Here is a 24,851-nt window from a genome sequence, read left to right on the forward strand (position 1 = left end):
TTCTACTACGGACTGGTTCTACTGTTAGCAAGCTAGCCATGGCTGAGCGTTTGCACATTGTCCCGCTGGTTTTAGGAATATTTGCCATCACAGTCACAGCTTTCCCAGTCATCGATGTGATGTACGAGAGATTCGAGCAGATAAAGGGATTCGAAATTTTGGACCAGCGTGGACTTCGGGTACGCAAGTTCAACCGGACGGCAGCGGTGCTGAATGGAACCTATGATCTCTATACTAAATTAGATGATAAATATGAGGTAAATTAACCAAATTTGTCATGTAAATGAGTCTAATGCTTGATATTTCACAGCTTGGTGTTACTTTAGAGCATAGCTTGTTAGGCAATAACCAGTTTAACCACTATCCGATGAAAATTCCGATGCAGAAAATTTGCGAATTTTTTGAAACGACTTGGAGAGTCTATTATCCTTATTTTAACAAAACCACTAACATTCCAAAACCAGGAGAGTGCCCAATTGCGCCAAAACATTTCTACGTGAAAGATGTGTTGCTGCCATCGGACGTTATTCCACCATACCTATACAGAGGGCTGTGGCGAGCGAGTCTCTCCGTAAAACGGTTTTCATCTATCGAACCGCAAGATGTTTTGGTGCTCACCCACTTATATTTTAAAGTTGAGCCAAAAGGTATTTTGTGTTGAAACTTTTCTTGTTAATCTTAACATAGGGAAAGTGAAGGAAAAATACGTTCTGCCCCCAAGCGTTGTTGTGACGTTAATCGTGAGAAGTATGATTGAGAAATGCTTATTTATTCTTTAGGGTGGGGGCATATATACCATCTTCCCCTGTAATCGAAAATACAGTTTGAAGCATATGATGTGAATAAAGATTTTTTCAACTTGACTGAAGGAATGGTTTTGGTTCCTTATCTTTAACCAAGATAGGAAACCGGAGGATATTTTCAGTCTGTTGCAAAATTCAGCCTTCATTTCTTTTTTTTTTTTTTGATACGCTTCCCGAAAAAATACTTGCCCGGTATATAACTATACCGAAAAGAATGTAGCACTTATAGGCTTTAATGTGTTATAAGGCAACAAATCACAACAATTGCAATGTTGCAAATCATTTCGAAAGTTTTTGTCATCCCCCCCCCCCCCTTTTTTCACAGGGTGGTCTTACTTTAGAGCATAGCTCCTTGGGCAATAACCAGTTTAATCACTATCCCCAGTCCGGTGAATGAGTCTAATACTTGATATTTCACAGATTGGTCTCACTTTAGAGCATAGCTCCTTGGGTAATAACCAGTTTAACCATTATCCGATGAAGATTCCGACGCAGAAATTTTGCGAACTTTTTGATACGACTTGGAGAATTTATTACCCCACCTTTACTGAAAATACTAACTTTCCAAAACCAGGACAGTGCCCAATTCTGGCAAAACAATACTACATTAGAAATCGGTTGTTGCAGCCGAAAAATGTTCCAGTATATTTACGAAGAGGTCTATGGCGAGCGAGCCTATTCTTAAAACCAACCGCGTTGGAAGATATTTTGGTGCTAGTCCACGTATACTTTAAAGTGGAGGCAAAAGGTATTTTTTGGGCAGGGGGATGGAAGGTCATATTATACCGTCTTCCTATACATTCACTAATACGATTTTGAGCAACTGAATAGGGTTTGAGTGAAGATTTATTTTAACCTAAATAGAAGATTGATTTTTTGTCACAAATAAATTGTTTTCGTTGCTTGTGTTTTAAATCAACACAGGTTGTTATGAAAAATTTGCTGCAAAAGTCCAAACTAACGGGTAAACGATGTATTATGCGCATTTTATTTTGACTAATTATGGCAAAAACTAAAGGGAATAAGCCAAAGTAGAGTACGCGTAACGCCTAGAGAGACCAAAATATTTCATTAACGCGCTGTCCAAAATTGTTTGATCTCCCTATAGTTTTAAGTTAAAACTCGCAATAATCACTTTAAGTGCCGATAATCGGACAAATCAAAAGTAGCTTTTGAATATCCAATTGAATTGTTTATACAAACTTTACTTCCCAGGGAACAGGACATCGAATGTTAATGTTTTTGCCTATTTTACGTAGATAGTTAACGGGTAAGGCCACCTATAGGTGACATGCGAAATTCGTTTTGAATGAACAATATGAAAAATGTGTTTAGAACATTTTTGTACTAACATTTCAATATGCTGACCATTCGTTCAAAAGTTATCGTGTTTCAAAAAAGAGTTCACAGACTTTGCTCAATTCATGGAACCCTATCGATTCGTAAATGTGAATCGGCCCTCCGAGCCTGAAAATAATTTCGTGTTTTTCAACCAATACCTAAACCTTCGTTCGTTTGGTATAACAAAGGTAAAAAGATAGCACATGGACAAGTATCTTCCGCAAGGATAAGTCGTCTAAAGCATCGACCCAGGTGGCTAGATGCTCATTTGTCACGCAATTCCTAATCGAGACATGACATGCCTTGTATAGCGATATCTTAGAGGGCTAATATAAGGCTCTGCACTGTCCCGAACGGGCTCTATAACGGCCAGCGAACTAGCCATGACAAAGCGTTTGCACATTGTCCCGCTGGTTTTAGGAGTATTTGCCATCACAGTCACAGCTTTCCCGGTCATCGATGTGATGTACGAGAGAATCGAGCAGATAAAGGGATTCGAAATTTTGGACCAACGTGGACTTCGGGTACGTAAGTTCAACCGGACGGCAGCGGTGTTGAATGGAACCTATGACCTCTATGTCGATTTAGATGATAGATATGAGGTAAATTAATCAAATTTGTCCTGTCAATGAGTCTAATGCTAGATATTTCACAGGTTGGTCTTACCTTAGAGCATAGCTCCTTGGGCAATAACCAGTTTAACTACTATCCGATGAAGCTCCCGATGCAGAAAATTTGCGAATTTATTGCAACGACTTGGAGAGCCTATTACCCTCACTATAGCAAAACCACAAACATTCCAAAACCAGGAGAGTGCCCAATTACGGCAAAACAATTCTACGTGAAAGATATTTTGCTACCATCTGATCACTTTCCACCGTACCTACAGAAAGGGCTGTGGCGAGCGAGTCTCTCCGTAAAACGGTTTTCATCTATCGAACCGCAAGATATTTTGGTGCTCACCCACTTTTATTTTAAAGTTGAGGCAAAAGGTGTTTTTTGGTGAAACTTGTCTTGTTAATCTTAACTTAGGGAAAGTGAAGGGAAGAGAGTATCCCAATCGTAGTTGTTACGTTAATCGTGAGAAGCATGGTTGAGAAATGCTTATTTATTCTTTAGAGTGGGGGCATATATACCATCTTCCCCTATAATCATATACTATAATAAATATGATAAATATGATATAATAAAATGCATTTAAAAAATGATAGTTATGTTGGGTACTGCTTTCGTATGTGGGGCAAGATTGACACCCCTTCGGGGCAAGTTGGCCCTGGGTAAACATAGTAGAAATGCATCAGAACAAATAATTTCTTCTAGACATTTTGAATGTTTTTATATAACTTTAACAAGCGTAAGTCTATAACCGAGGCTATAACAAAATATTTATACAGAATTGTTCAGAATTTAACAACAAAAAACCATTCTTTGGATTCGGATTTTGAGTTACCTTCAACAAGCTTAACGCGGCAAACGAAATGTTTATAGAGAACCAGTCATTGCAAGATGGACATCGATTCCCGGAGCACTGATGAAACCAAGAAATGCATAGAAAGCATTTCGACCAGCCTTCCCTCAATTTTTATTGAGAATTGACTCAATTTTTATTGAGAACCTTTACGACATATTTGCAGAAGCATCCCCCCTTTGTGCTTTATTACGAGCTTGAGACGTTCCTCAAAAGAATTACACGCGGCACGCACCTGGTCCATGGGCATCTCGTCCCAGATCTTGGAAATGTAACCGATGGTTACAAGTTTTTGTATTGTCTCCGCCAATTTAGGATGCTATTTCAAACTGCTCGAAAACGCCCCTTCCTAAGTCCACCCCCGAGCAAACTGTCGACAGTTGGAGTAATAGCTCTCCAAGTCTGCGGACGGAGAGATGATTCTGAGAGGAAAGTTTGCTCCGATGTGGATAGCGAGTACCCATCGCCGGGCGAGCTGTCATCTGTGTGGGTTATAGCGCTCCACGTCTTATAGACGGATCGGTAACTCAGGCGGGACGGCTCGACCAAATGGAACACAATGACCGTATGGGTTATAACATTCCATGTCTGCGGACGGAACGGTAACTCACGGTGGTAAGCTTCCTTAATACAATCTCGAAGACTCGCAACAGTATGGGTGATAACCATCCAAGCCTGCGGGCGGACGGATCACTCATACATAGCCGTGTTCAGAGGTATCGAAAATACAACTAAGGTATTCAATACCGCAGGGGAATACTGCCGAGGGAATTATTACCAAAAACGGCCTATTGTTTGAAATCGGAAAGCTTTTGAAAGCCCGATTACAAACATAGAGAAGCTTTAAAAGGCTCAACGCAAATATTCAAACTTAATTCGATCTCGAAAATCTAACGAAGTTAGAGGTGCGCACGGTGAGTCGTAATAAAAGTTTTTTTAAATTTATTGTGAGTTGTTGTATTGTTGTTGTTGTCTTTGTGCAACGAAAAAGTGTTTAGTTTAAAGTGGAATAGGTAATTGTCCATTGTAAAGGAATAGAGTCGAGTATGGTGTACAATAATAGCTAATTGTCAAGAATAATTTTAATTGTAGTTCTACGATATAAAACCCACAAAAGGGAAACGAAAGAACCATATTAGTGAACCCAAATCATAGAAACAAAAGGTAAATTAAGTTTAAAAATGTGAAAGTTGCTGCTGGTGTACATAAACCTAAGTTTATGGTTAAGTTGATACTGTTTCTGATACCCTCCGACAGGTCCTAGAGGGCCTTTTTGTTCTCGGTTCTATTCCACAGTTCGACTTAAAGAAAGTTGAGGTATAAACGGAGTGCAGTGGTTAATCGCCTCCGTATTGATCGTCAGTGGCGGCAAGGGCCGGTTACGTCTACCATCGGCGCCGTTCGACGTTATTCATACCACCCGCGACCAGGGAGATCGACCCGTGCGTCCACGGGCTATTGAAGCCAGCTTCGAAGAGAACCATTCGGGGGCCTGGACAGGCCTAGCACGTCGGTGGAATCATCGCCGAATGGAGAGGAGCATCGTGTAGAAACCGAAACCAACTTAATGGTACACCAGCAAAGTCAAAAGCGCAAGTACAGTAGAGTAAGAATTATAGGGCCTAGGGAAAGAATAAAACGGTACCGTAAATTGTTAAACAAGTCTTTGCCACAATAAGCAACATTATCCGCAATTTTACATCCAGTTTGCTATTCGTCTTCCCGAACACAAAAAGGAGGTGTCAGTCCTCGTCGTTGAGTTTTCATTCGCAATTTTGATTGGTTATCTGGTTGGTCCTCGACAGCATCAGGTCAAGTGGTTACATTTTCCCTCTGGTAAGATTAACACCCATGATTAATGGTTGATTTCGGCGTCTGCTGTGTACGGGTGAAGTTATGTGCTTGTATTAATTTAGCCCCGAGACACGCACCCTATTTCCCATCTGCATTTCCCTTCCCTAACCGCTGAGCAGTTATAGGCTAACAGAAAAGAGCTTCCTCAATTGGTCCATAGTGCTCACTTTTTGTTCGCTCTGCTTGGTCAGCATGTACGACTACACATAAATGTCCAGGGGATTAAGATCCGGGGAGCTGGGAGGCCACAAAGTCTTATGGAGAAAATCAGTCAAATTCTCCCGACACCACGCTTGGACGATATTCGCCGGTCAGTGGGCCAGTGCGCCGTCCTGTTGGAAGACGTAATAATCTTTCCCGTAGAGGTCATGAAGTGCCGGGGCCACAGTCTTCTCCAGAACCTCGGTGTTATAGTACGCGGCGTTGATTTTCACGTTTCTCTCGATAAACACCAGTGGAAGCTTCCCACACTTGGATACGGCCCCCAAACCATCACCGACGCGGCGCTCTGGAACTGCGGGATGTTTATGTGGGACGGGGGGATGCTGGCCAACGTCGGCGCCCACAGCCGATCATTCTTAACATTGTGCGGCTGTTTCAAGATGAAGATTTTCTCATCAGAAAACACGAACTCCTGACCAGCGTGCCGCGAAAGTATCAGTTTTGCTCTGTCCAGCCTCTTCTTCGGTGTACCCCGTGAACCTTGCGTTCCTTGTACGGCTTGCATCCCAGGTCCTTCCCCATGATGGTGTGGGCAGTCCCGATCGACACATTCAGGTCAACAGCGGTCTTCCGGATCGAGCGGCTCATTTTTCGACGAACCTGCTCCCTTACCACCTTGATGGCTGCTGGACGGTTCCTAACCAAGCCCGTCTCCCGGTACCGACGGATGGTGTTATAGATGAAATTCCGCTTTACCCTGTGGGATTTCAATATATAATGTAAGGCTAAAATTGACACCAATACCAGTACATTTATTACATTTATGACCATTAATTCATCTGACCACTACGTCTACATGAATAAAACATTATTTTACAACTAACTATAGTACACTTAATCTTCGTAAGCGGCGTCTAAAACTAGAACACTAAAACTAGAATCACTAGAACAATAAAAATAAAAAAAAACTGTACACACGATTAAACAAGCAACACACAGTTCTAATTGGCTCATTTGGCCGTACTCGGTTCGTCGGAAGACCAGGTGAAGAAATTGTATGTCTAGAAGCGCACGTAGTGTGGCATTGAAATTGATTTGAGCGAGGATGTTTGGAGAGTCCAATTCGCCCACTAAAACTTTCCTGATGAACAGAACTCTTTCAGTTTTTCTCCTATTGTTAGGAGTTTCAATGTCGAGTAAGTTGCAGCGGTCTTGATACGGCGGAAGCACTAAAGGATTTCGCCAGGGTAAAAATCTCACAGCATATCCCAAGCAACCAAAAGTTTGAATTTCACTTGAGGAACGAACTTAAAAGTTCATATTTAGTTCAAATTTAGTTCTGCAGAACTTTCTTGCTGAACAACCAGACATTACATTTGTAAACCGAACTTCATTCTCAATAAAGTACCGTTAATATCTGTAGCAACTTAAAAGTTTCACATGCAACTTGAAAGTAACTAAGAGTTCGGATAATGGTGTCTAAGGAAAGTTAATAAGCTTTATGTCTATAGCTCTATAGCTTGGTAGGCAGCTTTACCTGTCACTAACCGAACTTCAAAGTAGCCTTGAGTTCGCTGCAAAGAGCGCTAAGCATCCTCTTAAGAAACTTTGTCAAAAAATTATAAAATAGCACTTGAAGTTATATTTTTACACTTTTCTATTTTCAACCTCCGCCTCCTCCTTCCATGAACTTCTGTAAAGTCGGTTCATGCGATTAAGATAGACCATATAAAAAACTCTAAATAACACCTAGCGCTGCTAGATTTGAACCTGAACGTTCCGCGTTGCAAGCTTATCCTGATGCATTGCGCCACCCCTGCCCTGATGCCGCTAGTGGCATAAATTTTGCCGATGAGTTGTTCTTGAGTGTAAGTTCGTTTCGGGGCTGTGGTAAATGAGCACATCGAGTAAAATCGATGCAAATCGCATATTCCAGCAATGGGGCAGTGGTATGCATCCAAGTCACCGAAAGGAAGTGAGTACTCGAGTTCAAATCCCCGAGGTTTGGTTGGTGGTGTGTGGTAAGTTGCAATAAATTAATATTTATGAAAAAAGGCAAAAACCTTCGATTATTCTTCTGATGATCTTTCATTAAATAAAATTATTGATATTGGTTATCACTATTAACCGAAATTAAATGCCTTAGTTGGGAAATGTCATGAATCTACAAAACAGGAAGAAGTGGGAAATTTCTAGTTCTGTTAGAAGTTGCTTTGCATTCCCTTCGAAGTTTAATCATCAAATACGAACTTGAAAGTACGGCTAATTACTTAAAAATTAAGCTGAATAGAGTTCTATTCATGATCATTTCGTTGGCTGATTAGCCAAAAAAAAACCCTTTTATCGGAACTTTTGGTTATTTGGCTACCGTAAGAATTTGTAAACCTGGAGGATCAAATTTCAGTGTAGGGGCTCCAAACTACAGCAGCATACTCTAAGATCGAACGCACAATAGAGAAATACAAGGCACGTAAGCAATATGGATCTCTAAATTCTTTGGATACCCTAAATATGAAGCCCATAGTTTGATTGGCTTTAGATATTATATATGAGTAGTGTTTCCGAAAACAGAGGCTCGTATCAAAAAGCACTCCCAAGTCAGTGATTACATATACTCTGTCCAGTACTTCGTTACTGATGCGCTAGTTCCATATAATGGATTATTTCTTGCTACTAAAAGAGATTACCGAACACGTGCGCACGCTAATTAGGAAAGCTCATTCTTTAGACACCAGTCTGCCAGTCCGCCAGTGTCGATTAGTTTTTGTAGTTCACAGCAGTCTTCAATCGATTTTACCGGCACAAACGTTTTAAGATCGTCAGCGTACAGCAATCTGGATCCTCGTGGAAGTACAGCACAAACGTCGTTAACGAATAAGAAAAACAATAGCGGTCCGAGGTTGCCTCCTTGTGGAACGCCAGAATGATTAGAAAACTCGCTAGAGAAGAGGCATCGCCTAGTTTTACTGAGAGGCGACGAGTAACCAGGTATGACTTTAACCAGTTTACAAAATTTAATGCTGCACCCATATGTTCTATTTTGGCTAAAAGCAGGTTGTGATCCACACGGTCGATCCTTATATACTGTGTCGATTTGAACACCATTTTCAAGGTTTCGTATGTAGTATGATGTAAACTCCAGAAGATTAGTGACAGTAGATCTCCCAGGGTAGAATCCATGCTGATCACAGGAAATGTGTCGCTTAGCTTCGTACATTAGTAGCTTGCTCACAAGTATCTCAAGTAGTTTAGAGCCATTGCTCAAGGAGATGATTCCACGGTAGTTGGTGCAGAATGCACATAGAATGCACATGATGCGCACATACACAACGATGAAAAGTTGTATTCGAACTTATTGAACACCTTGTACAACGTAGTCAACAGGAAAGAAATCGCGGCTTCATCATTCCAAGACACACAACTTCTGGGCGTAGAAGTGTGTTGATCTCCCGAATAACCAGTGACTTTATGCACTATTTAAATTAAATATCTATATTAAACTCTATATTTATTTATATCCTTGACCCTGAACAAAATTGTAAACTAAGTGGTTAACGTATCTCTAATAAATTACAATTACAAATTAAAAGTAGGTTTGAACATCTACTTAAATACTTTACACAAAAATTTTCTTTCCAGGTAACAGGATATCGAATATCAGGGCTTTTGCACGTTTTACGTTAACGCAAATAATTGATTTATTTTTATTGATTTTATTTTACATCACTTTCGACAAAATCGTACAAACTGAATTATTGAGAGTGGATCGGTGGTACGCTATGTAATGCTAACACTATGTAATTAACTGAAATGTAACTACGTTACTTTTGCTTGCCACGAATGCAATCTGGTCTAATTGGTGTGAGTCTTTGTTTAACGTGTGCGATTCATACCACGAAAATATGGCGCCTTCTCGGGGGCCTGGTGTTGGTTGCAGATAAGGATTTTATATATATCTAGATGGAAGATCCGACTTTCGAGTCAATTGTGACGCCTAAGTCACAAATTGAGTAAATGCGATCTACAGTATCTAACCCCAATGAGTATTGATGGTGTAGAGCGTTGTTGTTTGGAGTGAAGGTTACTGTTTTACATTTTTTTGTATTTGATGTACATGCCGTTCTTGTCACACCAAAATAATAGATAGTTAAATCCTCCGCCCGACAATATTACTCGAAATTTTTTTAAATCATCGGGGAATGAAAGTATGGGAGATGACCCAAGTGCTTTCATGTTGCTAACGCAATTGAACATTGAACAGCAATGGTCCGAGTGTGCTTCTTTAGGGTACATCGGAAGGAATAAGAGCAAGTGGATTGCACAACGAACATTTTTGTACTAGCATCTCAATATTCTGACCATTCGTTCAAAAGTTATTGTGTTTCAAACAAGAGTTCACAGACTTCAATGCGTGAAACCCTACCGATTCGTAAATGTGAATCGGCCCTCCGAGCATGGAATCAATTTCGTGTTTTTCAACCGATACTTAAACCTTCGTTCGTTTGGTATAACAAAGGTAAGGAGATAGCACACCTTGCAAGTCGTAAGGGCCTGCATAGTGTCGTCGTCCTGAAAGTAAAAACACGTTAGATCAAAACTTCTCGGTCGGTGGTTTCTACAGTAGGTGGAGGAAGAGGCACAATTTGTCTAAAAATAGACCAACCCATGTCGCAATGGTTAATAAGGGGGGTTGTGCAGACTTCTTTTGTCCAGCGCCTCTGTGGTTCAAAGGTACACGGGTACCAGTGAGCGACACGCCCTGGCAGGTGTTGCGGGTTCAAATCCGGTTATAATCTCTGATTACAGCTTGGTTCGACCCATGCACCTTCCAGCATTGGACAAAAGATAAGAGTCACAACGACAACTTGTTAACCATAGCTACCTATTACCCCCCCCCCCCTACTTTCCACCCTTCCCCTTCATTCCCGGTAAAAAATAAAAAAAAAATCCTTCATTACTTTCCCTTACCGTCCCTTCATCAATTGTAGAATCATCGTTTCAAAAAAATATTTATATATGCCTGACCGCATTTCAAGGTCATGACTAAAGTCACGAGTTTGGTCAATATATTTTTTATTTCAGATTTTGATTCTGCAGTCTTTTCCGCTTATTTTGATAGTAATTTTGTAATGAGTCGACCACGGGAAGTGACCGAAAAACGATCGAACACATAAGCATTCCAGTGCGGCGTGGAAGAACTTCGCCGGAATAAAACGTCGCTCCTGTAAAACCACGATTTTCAAAATTTGTGTGAGTCTTTTTCTCAGAAACTACACAACGTATTAGAACAAATTTTTTTTTTGTTTTGTTGGTAGAAGCTTAGCAAAGACTTTTATAACTTTTGCAGCTTTCCAAGCAAACTGGAAAGAACTTTCACGCAGTGAACGATTGAAAATCAGTGCAATCGGTTCCGCCAGGGCTAGGTTATCAACACAGGTTTAGAAGCACAGAAGGAATGTCATTTTTGCCTGGCCGAAACCTAGGTTGAAACCAACTTTTATTCAATCCACAACCACACTCATTTGCTAAAAATCATATTTTCACCTAAAAGTTTCTGGAGAAGCCCATTAGTTTCACCATAAAATGCCTTTTGGCTCAACTTTAAAATATATGTGGATGAGCAGCAAAATATCTTCCCGTATGGTAAATGAAGACGATTTTAGGAATAGACTTGCTCGCCACAGCCCTCGACGTAGGTACGGTGGCACAACATCCGGGTTTAACAATAGATTTTTCACGTAGTATTGTTTTGGCGTAACTGGGCACTCTCCTGGTTTTGGAAGGTTTGAATTTTCAGTAAGGCAGGGGTACCAAGCTCTCCAAATCGTATCAAGAAACTGGCAAATTTTCTGCGTCGGGATCTTCATCGGATAGTGATTAAACTGGTTATTGCCCAAAGAGCTATGCTCGAAAGTAACACCAAACTGTAAAAAAACATCAGAGCTAGAAATTTTTCAAGAACGTATTTTATTAATTTACCGCATATCTATCGTCTAAATCAGTATAGAGTTCATAGGATCCATCCAACACCGCTGCCGTCCGGTTGAACTTGCGTACCCGAATTCGACTAAAGTCTGCTATTTCGGTTCCATTTATTTGCTCGATTCTCTCGAACATCACATCGAAGGCGGGGGCAGCTGTGAGTGTGACAACAAATATTCCTAAAACTAGCAGGATAATGTGCCGGCCATGCTTATCCATGGTTGGTTTGCGACCCGTAATAGAATCGGCTCGTTCTGGACAGTGCAGAACGTTATATTAGCCCTCTAAAATATCTCGTTACAAGGCATGTCAGGTCTCGATTAGGAATCGCGTGACAAATGAGCTTCTAGCTACCAGGGTTGGTGTTTGTATCGACTTATCTTTGCGAAAGATGCTCATGCATGTGTAGTTGTTTTTTTTTTTGCATAAAAGCACTCTCAAAAAGCGACAACGGTAGTGATGAAAAAGTGACCGAATAAATGGAAATTGCATTAAAAACGGCTACAAAACCAATCTTACGTTAAAACACTGGTTCCTAAGCTTCTTTTGGTTCGCGAACCCCCTGGCGGAATTCCGTACACTGGTAAATTATAATTATGTATACTTATAGTTTATAAATAGTCTAAGAGCTTTAAAGAGCCAACAGTCGTGGCAAATTTAGAATTTACCGAAAGCATACAATGTAAATAGGGACCGGAGCAACTGGCATGGACCAACGCAACGAAAAAGGACTAACGATTGGAAGCTTGGAACGTGGAACTGCCTCTCAATCTCTCAATTTCCTGGGAAGTACCCGCATCTTTTCCGACTTACATATTGAGGGCCCGCAAGTACGACAAGATCTTTCGCCAGATTAGAGCTTTACGTTGATCATCGATAAAGAAATCGCTGAGTTATTAAAGCTCAAAACCTAACCACTTCACTCAGATATTTACGAGCAGCCCTAAGTTAAATGAAAGGATTCGTCAGCAAATAAATGTAATATTTATTTTTGATCAAAATATTCCTTTCTTTTCAACTTTAAAATAGATATTAGCAAACACTATGATATCACCATCAAAAACCCTTTTCAAGAAAGCACTCGCTCGCCATAGTCCCCTCGGCAGATAGGGCGGAAACAGACCGGCGTCCAGCACCATATTATCGATGACGTACTGTTTAGGGGTTATCGGGCATTCTCCCACCTTCGGAAAATTTGCTGATTTTTCGAAGAACGGCTGATAGGCAACCCAGGTTGTTGCAAAAAAATCACATATTTTCTGCGATGCAATCTTCATCGGGTACTGGTTGAAATTATTGTTTCCAACAGAGCTGTAGGCCACCGTAGCGCCTAGCTGTGGACGAAAATAGGTTATGTTACGACTTTGCTACAGCCTTCGAAAACTCACCTCGTAGCGGTCGTCTACTTGTCGGAGCAGATCGTTGTACTTACGCACACGAATGTGGCGTACATCCATAACATCCGTTCCATTGATCATTTCGAATCGCTCAAACATCACTTCCAGTTCGGGAACGGATGCCTCCGAGGAGACCAATAATATAAGACCTAATAACTGAACTAACTGAACTAACTGAAACTCCATATCGCTCGCCAATGAAAAACTACACTGTTCTAAAAACTTTGTGGTTTGTTATGAGTAAGAACTGGTCATGTCTAAAAGTTATAAAGCATGGGCAGCGGTGCGATGAATTATGTTCCAAGTCGAACAACATTGCCGATAATCTTGTACCTACCTGCACTTCTACTATCTTTGGAAGGGTCACGCAAATACACAGACTCACATGGTAGTAAGCTTATAGCACTCAGTTAGGGAAAGAAAGAATAAAATGTTGTGTAATGTGATGTTAAAAGTAGTAAACCGAGTTTCAAAAAATTCCATTCTAATTAGTGATATCATCATCGTCATGATCATCATCATATTGACGGGAAATTAGCAGTCATTAACTTTTCGTTGGAGAGCCCAATTTCGGAAGCAGTTCTTGGGCGGGGTTCTGCTTATAGAAATGTATTCACTGCATTCTTCTTACCAATCTGCACACAGCGACTATATTTTCATGAACAGAAATTTTGTTTCAAGCAAAAAAATTGATTTTGAAATTTGCGAAATCGATGACGACTAATTTCACCTTAACGTAAAATTGAGCGTTGAATGATCCCTTTGGATCGAAGTTCTGGTAGCGTTCAGCCGCTTCTGGAATCATTGATGCTTCTCCGCCGAGCTTCTTGAGGCTTCCCTTCACAAACGACAAGTATTATTTGATCGACCGGAGTTTTAGACAGTTACGTAGGTTGGAGTCTTTAAGCAAGTAAAAAACCATGCCTTGGGCTTAAACGTCTTTTCTAACTAAGACTCGACCCTTCTTTATCGACAGACTTCACAACCGCCTATTAGTGAACAGGACAGTAACGGGGCTAGTTCAACAATCCTACTGGCTCTATCTAGCAGCACCGCCTAGCCGAGATTCGAACAGACAACGACTGGCTTGTTAGACCAGCATCACACCTCGAAATCAACTAAGCGATACAAACCTTAGGCACGTAAATAATGTTATTTTATTGATACCCAGCAATTGTTTTGCCCAGCACAACTCATTGTGGGCAAAAACGAGCCAAAAAAGCCTCTTTCCCCTTTCCTGGTTGTCATCGGGAAGTGCCCCATTTTGCTCATTATCCCCTATTTTTAACATTTTTTACTCGTAGTAGTAGTAGTAGTAGTAGTAGTAGTAGTAGTAGTAGTAGTAGTAGTAGTAGTAGTAGTAGTAGTAGTAGTAGTAGTAGTAGTAGTAGTAGTAGTAGTAGTAGTAGTAGTAGTAGTAGTAGTAGTAGTAGTAGTAGTAGTAGTAGTAGTAGTAGTAGTAGTAGTAGTAGTAGTAGTAGTAGTAGTAGTAGTAGTAGTAGTAGTAGTAGTAGTAGTAGTAGTAGTAGTAGTAGTAGTAGTAGTAGTAGTAGTAGTAGTAGTAGTAGTAGTAGTAGTAGTAGTAGTAGTAGTAGTAGTAGTAGTAGTAGTAGTAGTAGTAGTAGTAGTAGTAGTAGTAGTAGTAGTAGTAGTAGTAGTAGTAGTAGTAGTAGTAGTAGTAGTAGTAGTAGTAGTAGTAGTAGTAGTAGTAGTAGTAGTAGTAGTAGTAGTAGTAGTAGTAGTAGTAGTAGTAGTAGTAGTAGTAGTAGTAGTAGTAGTAGTAGTAGTAGTAGTAGTAGTAGTAGTAGTAGTAGTAGTAGTAGTAGTAGTAGTAGTAGTAGTAGTAGTAGTAGTAGTAGTAGTAGTAGTAGTAGTAGTAGTAGTAGTAGTAGTAGTAGTAGTAGTAGTAGTAGTAGTAGTAGTAGTAGTAGTAGTAGTAGTAGTAGTAGTAGTAGTAGTAGTAGTAGTAGTAGTAGTAGTAGTAGTAGTAGTAGTAGTAGTAGTAGTAGTAGTAGTAGTAGTAGTAGTAGTAGTAGTAGTAGTAGTAGTAGTAGTAGTAGTAGTAGTAGTAGTAGTAGTAGTAGTAGTAGTAGTAGTAGTAGTAGTAGTAGTAGTAGTAGTAGTAGTAGTAGTAGTAGTAGTAGTAGTAGTAGTAGTAGTAGTAGTAGTAGTAGTAGTAGTAGTAGTAGTAGTAGTAGTAGTAGTAGTAGTAGTAGTAGTAGTAGTAGTAGTAGTAGTAGTAGTAGTAGTAGTAGTAGTAGTAGTAGTAGTAGTAGTAGTAGTAGTAGTAGTAGTAGTAGTAGTAGTAGTAGTAGTAGTAGTAGTAGTAGTAGTAGTAGTAGTAGTAGTAGTAGTAGTAGTAGTAGTAGTAGTAGTAGTAGTAGTAGTAGTAGTAGTAGTAGTAGTAGTAGTAGTAGTAGTAGTAGTAGTAGTAGTAGTAGTAGTAGTAGTAGTAGTAGTAGTAGTAGTAGTAGTAGTAGTAGTAGTAGTAGTAGTAGTAGTAGTAGTAGTAGTAGTAGTAGTAGTAGTAGTAGTAGTAGTAGTAGTAGTAGTAGTAGTAGTAGTAGTAGTAGTAGTAGTAGTAGTAGTAGTAGTAGTAGTAGTAGTAGTAGTAGTAGTAGTAGTGCGTTCATTTTTAGCAATTATTCCTATATGCACGATAAAATTTAATGCGCATATGCTATGCAACTTCTGAAACTGCTTAAAATTTTCCATTGGATTTTCCATTAATTTAACAGTAACTCTAGAATTTTTATTCTCATGTCTTTCCAGTTAAATAAAGCAGGATCGCTGCCTGTTTTGAGTCATTGAGCTTTATGCTTTATACCTTGAAAAAAATGGAACGAAAACCCGTATCTGTTCAAGGTGCCTGCTGTCAAGCAGCTAAATATCCAGTTAATTTTATTGCTGCTTTTTATGGAATAATAATAAAATTACTTAATTCTCTTAAAAATGCAAAAACCACAACCAACTAGGTTTATAGCAGCAATAATAATAGTTCCAGTTTGCGGGCCTCGGATCACTTTCGTGCTTTCCGATCAAATGTTGAACTATGTCATAGCATAACAAAGGTAAAACGATAGCACATGCACAAGTATCTTCCGCAAGGATAAGTTAGTTCAAACACCGACCCTGGTGGTTTAGATACACATTTACCAGGCAATCCCCAATCAGGGCATGGCCAGCCTTGTTACAAGATATAAGATATCACAGAGAGACATTATAACGCTCTGCACCGTCCCAAATGGAATGATTCTACAACGGTCAGTAAACTAGCCATGAATAACCATCTGCAAGTTATCCTATTAGTTTTGGGAATATTTACCATTACAATCGCAGCCGTTCCAGCCATCGATGTAATGTTCGAGAGAATCGAGCAGATAAATGGAACCGAAATACTCGACAGCAGTCGACTTCGGGTCCGCAAGTTCAACCGGACGGCAGCGGTGTTAGATGGAACCTATGAGCAGTACGTCGGTTTAGATCAGAGTTATGAGGTAAACTACTAAAATACGATCTTAAAATATGTCTAGTTTTGATTGTTTTTTTTACAGTTTGGTGTTACTTTAGAGCATAGCTCTTTGGGTAATAACCAGTTTAATAACTATCCTATGAAAATTCCGACGCAGAAAATTTGCCAGTTTCTTGATACGATTTGGAGAACTTATTACCCCTCCGTTACTGAAAATACTAATCTTCCAAAACCGGGAGAGTGCCCAGTTGCGCCAAAACAATACTACATTAAAAATGTGCTGTTAGATTCGGATTTGGTTCCACCATACCTACAAAAAGGGCTGTGGCGAGCAAGTCTATTCTTAAAATCATCTTCATCTAGCGATCAGGGAAATATGTTGGCGCTGATTCACATATATTTTAAAGTTGAGGCAAAAGGTGTTTTTTGGTGAAACTTGTCTACTTATGCACCAACCTGTAGGTTTTCGACCACATGATTTTGGGCAAATTAATATGGATTGAAGGAAAATTTGTTTTATCCTTGACGCATGATTTTCTGTCATAAATAAATATTTTATTGTTGTTTTGATTTTTTACCTTTGTTATAACACCTGTGTGTGACGCTTTTTTTCTATCTCCAGTTCCTTGGAGATGGCATGAGAATTTCCGAAACGTAAACAGATGATTAAGTAGCTGAAAGACAAAGGGGTGGTGCCCTAACACGAAGTTCAATTCTTCTATTATATAAAAGTGAATAAGTGTTTGTGTGTAAGGGTAAACGGGGTAACAACGCCCGCCGGGGTAAAACCGCCCACCATGGTTTTACAGGGCCTTGCTCAAATTGGTGTTAAATGTTGATGACGGTCATATTACTGAATGCGTACGCAATATACTACAATACCTTGTACAGCAATATCGTATAAACTATCGGAGAAATAAATAAAAATAGATTTTTCGTTATAATCGTTTCGTTTTTTATAACTTTGTTCCCGCAGAACTTAGGGTTTATTTTCTTCAAAACGTTAAAACTTTCAGTAAATCCAACCCACATCGCTTCTCTGATCCTGTCTTCATCCGACAGTACCTAAATTAGGTAACTGTTCATGCAGTTTTGTTGAAATAAATAGTGAAATGTGCAAATCGGTCATTTGGGGGTAAAACCGCCCACAACGAACGGCGCAAGACCGTCGTGTATAATGCTAGTGCGATAAGGAGATTTTTAAAATAATTGCATAGTTTGGACCAAAGGATCTCAGATTTACATAAAACAATTTAAATGTGCTTTGTTTATAGCTGGTGGACTGTTTAGAAAAATCTAAATCGCCAATTTTCCCTGCGGGCGCTATGGACATTATCTTGTTTTCTAGGATATAGCTTTTTTTAATAATTCCTCCCTCTTGGAACCAACAACATGGAATAAACATATTTTTTATGAAAATACAGCAAAGTTTCGTTTATTGGTGGTTCGTTAATTGGGCGGTTCGTTAATTGGGTGTTCGCTAATTGGGCTATGTGACAACTTGAATGTCAAAATTGTATGGAATTTTCGAGTTTAGAAATTTCTAACAACTGTCAGTCGGCCCAATTAGCGAATCAGCTAGAGTGCAGTCGTGGCCCAATTAACGAATTCAGGCTGTATAGCAAATTATCTTAGCAATGGAAAAGTAATATGTATCTGCTTTATCAATCAGAACAATTTGAAAGGTCAAAAAATGACCTACCGGATCAATTCCAGGAACTTTAATACCCATATTGTTATATTTTATCTTAGATCCTCTCTAGTCCTTAAAGATTGACTCCAGGATGCCTAACCCGATCCATCTTGTTGTCTAAGGAAACTACACGGTATCAATTTCAAGACTGTTGGTACCTATATTACTGATATTCTTCCAATACGTGTGGTTGCCGGACACTCTTTCGAACTTGCGAATCTCGGGGAACTACAATTTGTTTAAATTGTACTGATTCAAACTGATTCAATTTGTTTAAATTAGATAAATTCATGAATCCAATGCCACCAGTTTCATTCAAATCGGTTGAATATTGTTAAAGTTATACGCTATGGCGGTTTTACCCCGTTAGTGGGCGTGTTTCACCCCGCTTGGAAAAAATACTCTATTTTTTGGACGTGTTTCCAAATCGCAATAAAAAATAGAAAATTATTACAGATATTTATGTTTTTATTTTTTATATGTAGGTAATAGATCAATTGTTCATTTAAAACAGATAAATTAGAAATTGACCTACAACTTTTTTTTATACATGTGGTTTTGCTTAGGCGGGCGGTCTTGCCCCGCTTACCCTTATATATCGCCATAACTCCGACGGAGTTCAGGACGGCTTCTTATGAAATTTGGCATACATGTTTCTTGATATAAGGGAATCAGCATAGGAGATTTGGCAATGGGTGAGGTGGTCTCTGTAAGGTGGGGAAGCCTAAATAAGGAAAAGAGGCTTTGTTTGTCATGCGTTACGTGATAGTCAGGATTGATTAGACATGTACGTACAAGTGGCTGGAAGTCAAAGGGGCCACGCAACCCCAATCGAGACATGACAAATCTTGTTACAAGATATAAGATATCACAGCAACAACAATATAACGCTCTGCACCGTCCTAAACGAGATGATTTTCCTACGGCCAGCAAACTAGTCATGGACAAGCGTCTGCACGTTATCCTGTTAGTTTTGGGAATATTTGCGATTACAATCACAGCCACTGACATCGATGTGAAGTTCGAGAGAATCGAGCAGATAAATGGAAGCGACATAGTGGACATTAGTCGAATTCGCGTTCGCAAGTTCAACCGGACGGCAGCGACGTTAAATGGAACCTTTGACGTGTACATCAGTTTAGATAATAGCTATGAGGTAAATTAGTAAAATGCGTTCTTGAAATATTTCTAAGTTTAATTGTTCTTTACAGTTTGGCATTACTTTAGAGCATAGCTCTTTAGGCAATAACCAGTTTCATTACTATCCGATAAAAATTCCAACGCAGAAGCTCTGCGACTTTTTAAATACTATTTGGAGCGCATGGTACCCCGCCGTTGCTGAAAATACTAATCTTCCAAAACCAGGAGAGTGCCCAATTACGCCAAAACAATTCTACATGAAAAATGTGTTGTTAGACTCGAATTTTTTTCCACCATACCTACGAAGAGGGCTATGGCGAGCAAGTGTATTCTTAAAATCGTCTTCATCTGCCGAACGGGAAGTTGCTTTGCTGCTCGTCCACATATATTTTAAAGTTGAGGCAAAAGGCATTTTTTGGTGAAACTTGTCTACTTATGCAATAACCTGTACTCGATATTCAGCAAATGAATAATAATTGGAAGAAAGTTTATTTCAATCTAGTCACATGATTTTCATTCGCAAACAAATGGTTGAATGTCGTTTTATTTTTTTTACTCAAAATAGTTGTAGAGGATTTGCATCTATTTTCGGTAGCGTTTGACGGTGAGCGCTATATCTATGGACTAAAAGTAGATCGGCTCAGCCGTTGTTAAGCAATCTTGCTCACTGACTTTGAAAACAACATTTAGAGAACCACACGTTCAAAGTTTCGTGTTACTTCTCCAATTTCTCGACACGTCGTTACAAAATGTGCATGTAATTTTGTCGAATTTGACGAATTGGCATGGCATTGGCTGCGTATAAGTGCTAGTGTATGTTCACCACGATCATGAATCAAAAATGAAATATATTTTTCAAAAATTTTAACTGTATACAGGGGCGGACTGGAAACCAAAGGGCCCACCGGGCCTTTGAGATTAGGGACCCCAGTCTGCAATATTCTCATGACAGTAAATTAACACAAAAAACGGCATCTACTCAAAAGACATCAGCGTTACAAGGATAGTAAATCGAATAATTATGGGCTCTATTTTGTAAGTCGTGTCGTGCAACTCAGCTCGACTTAGTCACTATCGAGTGTCGAGTACGGGGAGAACGCACGATCGAAACAAAACAAACTCACTCGTCATTAGAACCGAGTCACCAGCTTTTAGCGTGTGCGTCATATTAGCGGTTCACGGTACTTTAGTTTGCACGCATTTTTTTCAACCGAACGAAGATTGCTTCGCTACTTTGAGATTTAGTTTTTTCAGCCACCACCACAGATGTTGTTCTATCGACAATATCTATTTCATCGACAAAGCAGACGAATTAACTAGATTTGCTGAAGTTTGTGCCTGTGTGTTGCTCCGTTCATAACATCCTGTAGCGGCATGTTGAACAGCCCACATGAGGGACCATCACGTTGATAAAGTCCCCTGCGAAGTTAGAAGGGCCATGATTTTACGGTTGATGGTATCATACGCAACTTTGAAATCAATGAAATAATTGTGCGTTGAATTCTGTATTCATGTGACTTTTTGGAGGATCTGCCGCAGCGTGAATGTTTGATTCTTTACTGACCGTCCTTCAGCGAACCTAGAAGAGCACTTTCCATATTCCGATGAGTGCACCAATGCAACGTTTTCCTCATCTATCACCCATTTATATTTCTACAGATTTTAAGTTATACATGCAAAATTGCAAGTATCAAATAAGCTAATTTTATATATGATAGGATCTCAACAGTTCAATATATATGAGTAGCTTACTGCGTCTACACGTCAGAACAGAGAAATGAATCGAACGACCAGCATTCCTGCTTTTAGAATCCAGAGGATTCTTATTTCATAGTGCAGTGTAGTGATTAAATTCTTGGATTCTCCTACAAGAACCCTGCTTCTATAAGCAAGGTATTCTGTGCGAATCTACTGCAGAATTCTTTTACACGGTTTCAATGTGAGGAATCCCAGAGACTATGCGAATCTTTTTGGTTCGTCCTGGTAGAGCTGCGGAAAAAAGAACCCACCGTCTAAAAAACGCTAGTACCAAGAGCACGTGCCGCCGGTCCAGAGCAGAGGTTCGCTAGCAACGACACACGAAGTTTCTACAAAACTGACTGGGGCAAGAATTTTGCCATGCCTGTGATGTGCAATGATAGTGCTGGTAACCTGCTTATCGACAAAACGACGGTAGCAGCCAGGTGGAAGAGAACTTCCAGACGCTGTTGAATAGAGAAGTAAACACGAAGGTCAGCAGCAGGAATTGTGAGCGACGGCCAAGCTGTGGAGCCACCAATACAGGAGAAGGTTAAGAAGGCAATCAGTGAGCTGAAAAACGGTAAGGTTGCTGTAAAGGATGGTATCCTGCCTGAACTTCTAAAAGCGGGGAGCGAGCAGCAGCACGAAACCATTCGCCGCCTCATTGTCTGGATATTGGTGGGAAATAAATATCGGAGGAGTGGTTGATTGGCCTAATTTCCCATAATTTTAAAAACAGACATCGACTTGTGAGTAAAAAGTATCGAGGCATTACGTTGCTCAATTTTGCCTATAAGCTACTCTCCCTATCCTGTGTGGTAGAATGAGATTGTTAGCGGAGTTTTGCGTCGGCGAGTACCAAGCTGGTTTTCATGCGTCTAGTAACTGACGAGTTCCGGGAGTACAACTTGCAGACTCATCATCTTTTTGTGGATTTTAGGGCGGCATACGATTCAGTCAAACGAAATGAGCACTTAACGCTAGGACATGGTTTTCCTACAGAACTAGTTACGTTGATTTGTGTGACGCTGGATGAGCAAAAATTATGAGTCAGAATAGTGAATGAGACCTCTCATGCTTTTTGATTTTGCTGATGACGTCGATATCACCGACATCAACAGTAGACCAGAGAAAGAAGCCTTTAAGCAATTTAATAGGGAAATTGGGACTTACCATTAACACCGCCAAAATTAAGTACATGGCTATCAGGGAACGTGGAAGTCCAAATGGTGTTGGTGCCGACGAGGAATTGAAAAGGGGATCGATATGAAGTAGTAGATGAATTCATATATCTTGGTATGCTCGTGACATGTGACAACGATGTAAGTCGCAAAATAAAACAACTAATTGCAGTTGCGAGTTGCGCTTTCTACGTATTACGTTTTGTGGCTGAAGTCCCGTTGCTTGCAAATTCGCATAAAACTGGCGCTTTAGAGAACACTAATCCTCTCGGTCGCCCTTTACGGACATGAATCATGGACGTTAAAGGAAGCTGATCGACGGGTGCTTGGGGTTTTGTTGCGTAAAATTTTGCAAAATGGAAAATGGAGTGTTGCGCAGACGCATGAACCACGAGCTGTATCAAGTATGCAAATATGCTGTTATAATGAAGGTACAGGGTGCTTCACCTTTTATGTCGGTATGTAAACGCTGTATAACTTTCACATTTACCAACCGATTTCTTTCATTAGATATGTTTTGGAAACGCCATTTCAGTACAATTTTCGCCATGTATCGCTTCACACCGAAAGTACTGGAAAATAACTGTGTGGGCCGGGATTTGCGCCAAAACCATCATTGGTCCATATTTTTTCAAAGAAAATGAAACTGTTGATGGAAATCGATATCGGTGGATGTTGGCTCATTATGTCTGCCCACGAATGCGCGAAAAAGGTCTAGAAGGTTACTGGTTCCAACATGACGGTGCTCCATGCCACACTGCGAATTCAACAATTCAATTTCTGCAACGAAAATTTCCGGGACGTCTGGTGTCAAAAAGAGGCGATATTGACTGGCCACCCAGATCACCTGATTTAACCCCCCCGGACTTCTTTTTGTGGGGTTATCTGAAAAGCAAGGTTTACGCCAACCAGCCACAAACTTGACCTTGACGAGCTCAAGGCAAATATTCATACGAAAATCGACGCTATAACACCCGAGATGCTCAAAAAGGTAATGGAAAACGCGGAAAAAAGGAGTTAAATTGTAATTTCTAATAAAGGTGGTCACTTAATTGACATTGTATGTATGTGTATGTGTATGTATGGGGGTAGCCACGATCACCTCAAGGGTTTCCCATTGTATGCAAGTAGAATTACTGCTGAATCGAGTTTATCTACCTGGCAACTTTCATGTCAATGCTGTTGGGTCAAGGTCAAGGGGTTGGGTGGATCTATAAGCAATGTCGCTTATATGATTCCACGGGATATAAGACACTCCTTCCAGCATAGACTTCCGGTTTCTAGATACATAACTTCGCCGTGCAAACTTATCTTGCGTGATGATTTGTGTGCTAGAAGGGCGCGTCAAAATCCTCTCCGACCTTATATGACTTGGGCTGGTTACCACATCCCTCATCCAGTCTTCGATTCATTCGATACCCTGATGCTCCTTTCCCTTTACGATAATGATGGTATATGGCAATGTAATAAAATATGTTTTATATGAATATATATTATATGAAGATATCTAGACAAAAACAGAACAATCTCACCAGCAGTCCCTCGAATGGAATAGAGTTGCATCATTTAAGTTCCATTATTATTTTAATTTTTTCTTCTGGTATCCATGAGCATTATTTAAACTTTCTTCGGCCCGAGTTTTCACTATACAGTAGGAGGTGCTTGCTCCATGACCTAAAACGAAACAAATCATTAAGATAGCTTATGTTAAGCTTACCAATTAACAAGGTCGTGTGGCTCAGCCGTCATCCAAACTCGCAGTTTTGAGATCAGGCAGCCGGGAACCACCCATCATCGCACCTCCTAGCTTGGCTACTCAATAGAGCATTACCGGGTAAGGCCACGTGGAGGCGCTAGGTAGGGGCTTGCAATATTTAGTTATATCTTAATCCTATATTCAGGAGTATTAAGTTGCGTGTTATAAAAACCGTGGTCACTTAATTGATATTGTTTTCAAAAACTAAACCAAGAAAATTTAAAGGAACCAAACTAAATAAAAATGCATTACTAATAGAAATCGGTTGTTTTTTCTTAAAGTTATTCAATGGTTTCATACCGACATAAAAGGTGGAGCACCCTGTATATCATTCAAGGGTCGATTGTATACAATGTATGTATGATGTACATGTGTATGTATAAACATCTGTATTTATGTATGTGTGATATACAGTTCCCCCACAATTATGGACCATTTAAGCAGAAGTATGATTTTAAAACAATCAATTGTAGCGCATACTATTATTTAAAAGCAGTTTATAAATGTTTTTAGTTACAGAAATATGTAATCTTTCAGTTGATTCAGTTATTAAAACCCATTTAGTGCAAGTTTTCCACGGAAATTAAGCTTATATTATGACTGATCAAATACACAATTATGGATCACTTTTGGAAGCGGTCACAATTATGAAACAATTTTCACCATATTATGGATCAAAATAAAAATACACTTTTTGCAGCGAATTCTCTCAATGAACTTTATTCAAATCATGTAATAACATAAAAATAACATGTTTCAAATCGTATGAAAGACCTTGTGTGGCTTTTGGTCTGTCTTTAGATGCCTGCCGTCCTTCTTCGAAGACACCTACCGATCAGCCGTTGGGAATGCTTTTCGCGAT

The sequence above is a fragment of the Sabethes cyaneus genome, chromosome 1 (assembly GCF_943734655.1).
Source record: "Sabethes cyaneus chromosome 1, idSabCyanKW18_F2, whole genome shotgun sequence".
NCBI classification, from domain to species: Eukaryota; Metazoa; Arthropoda; class Insecta; order Diptera; family Culicidae; genus Sabethes; species Sabethes cyaneus.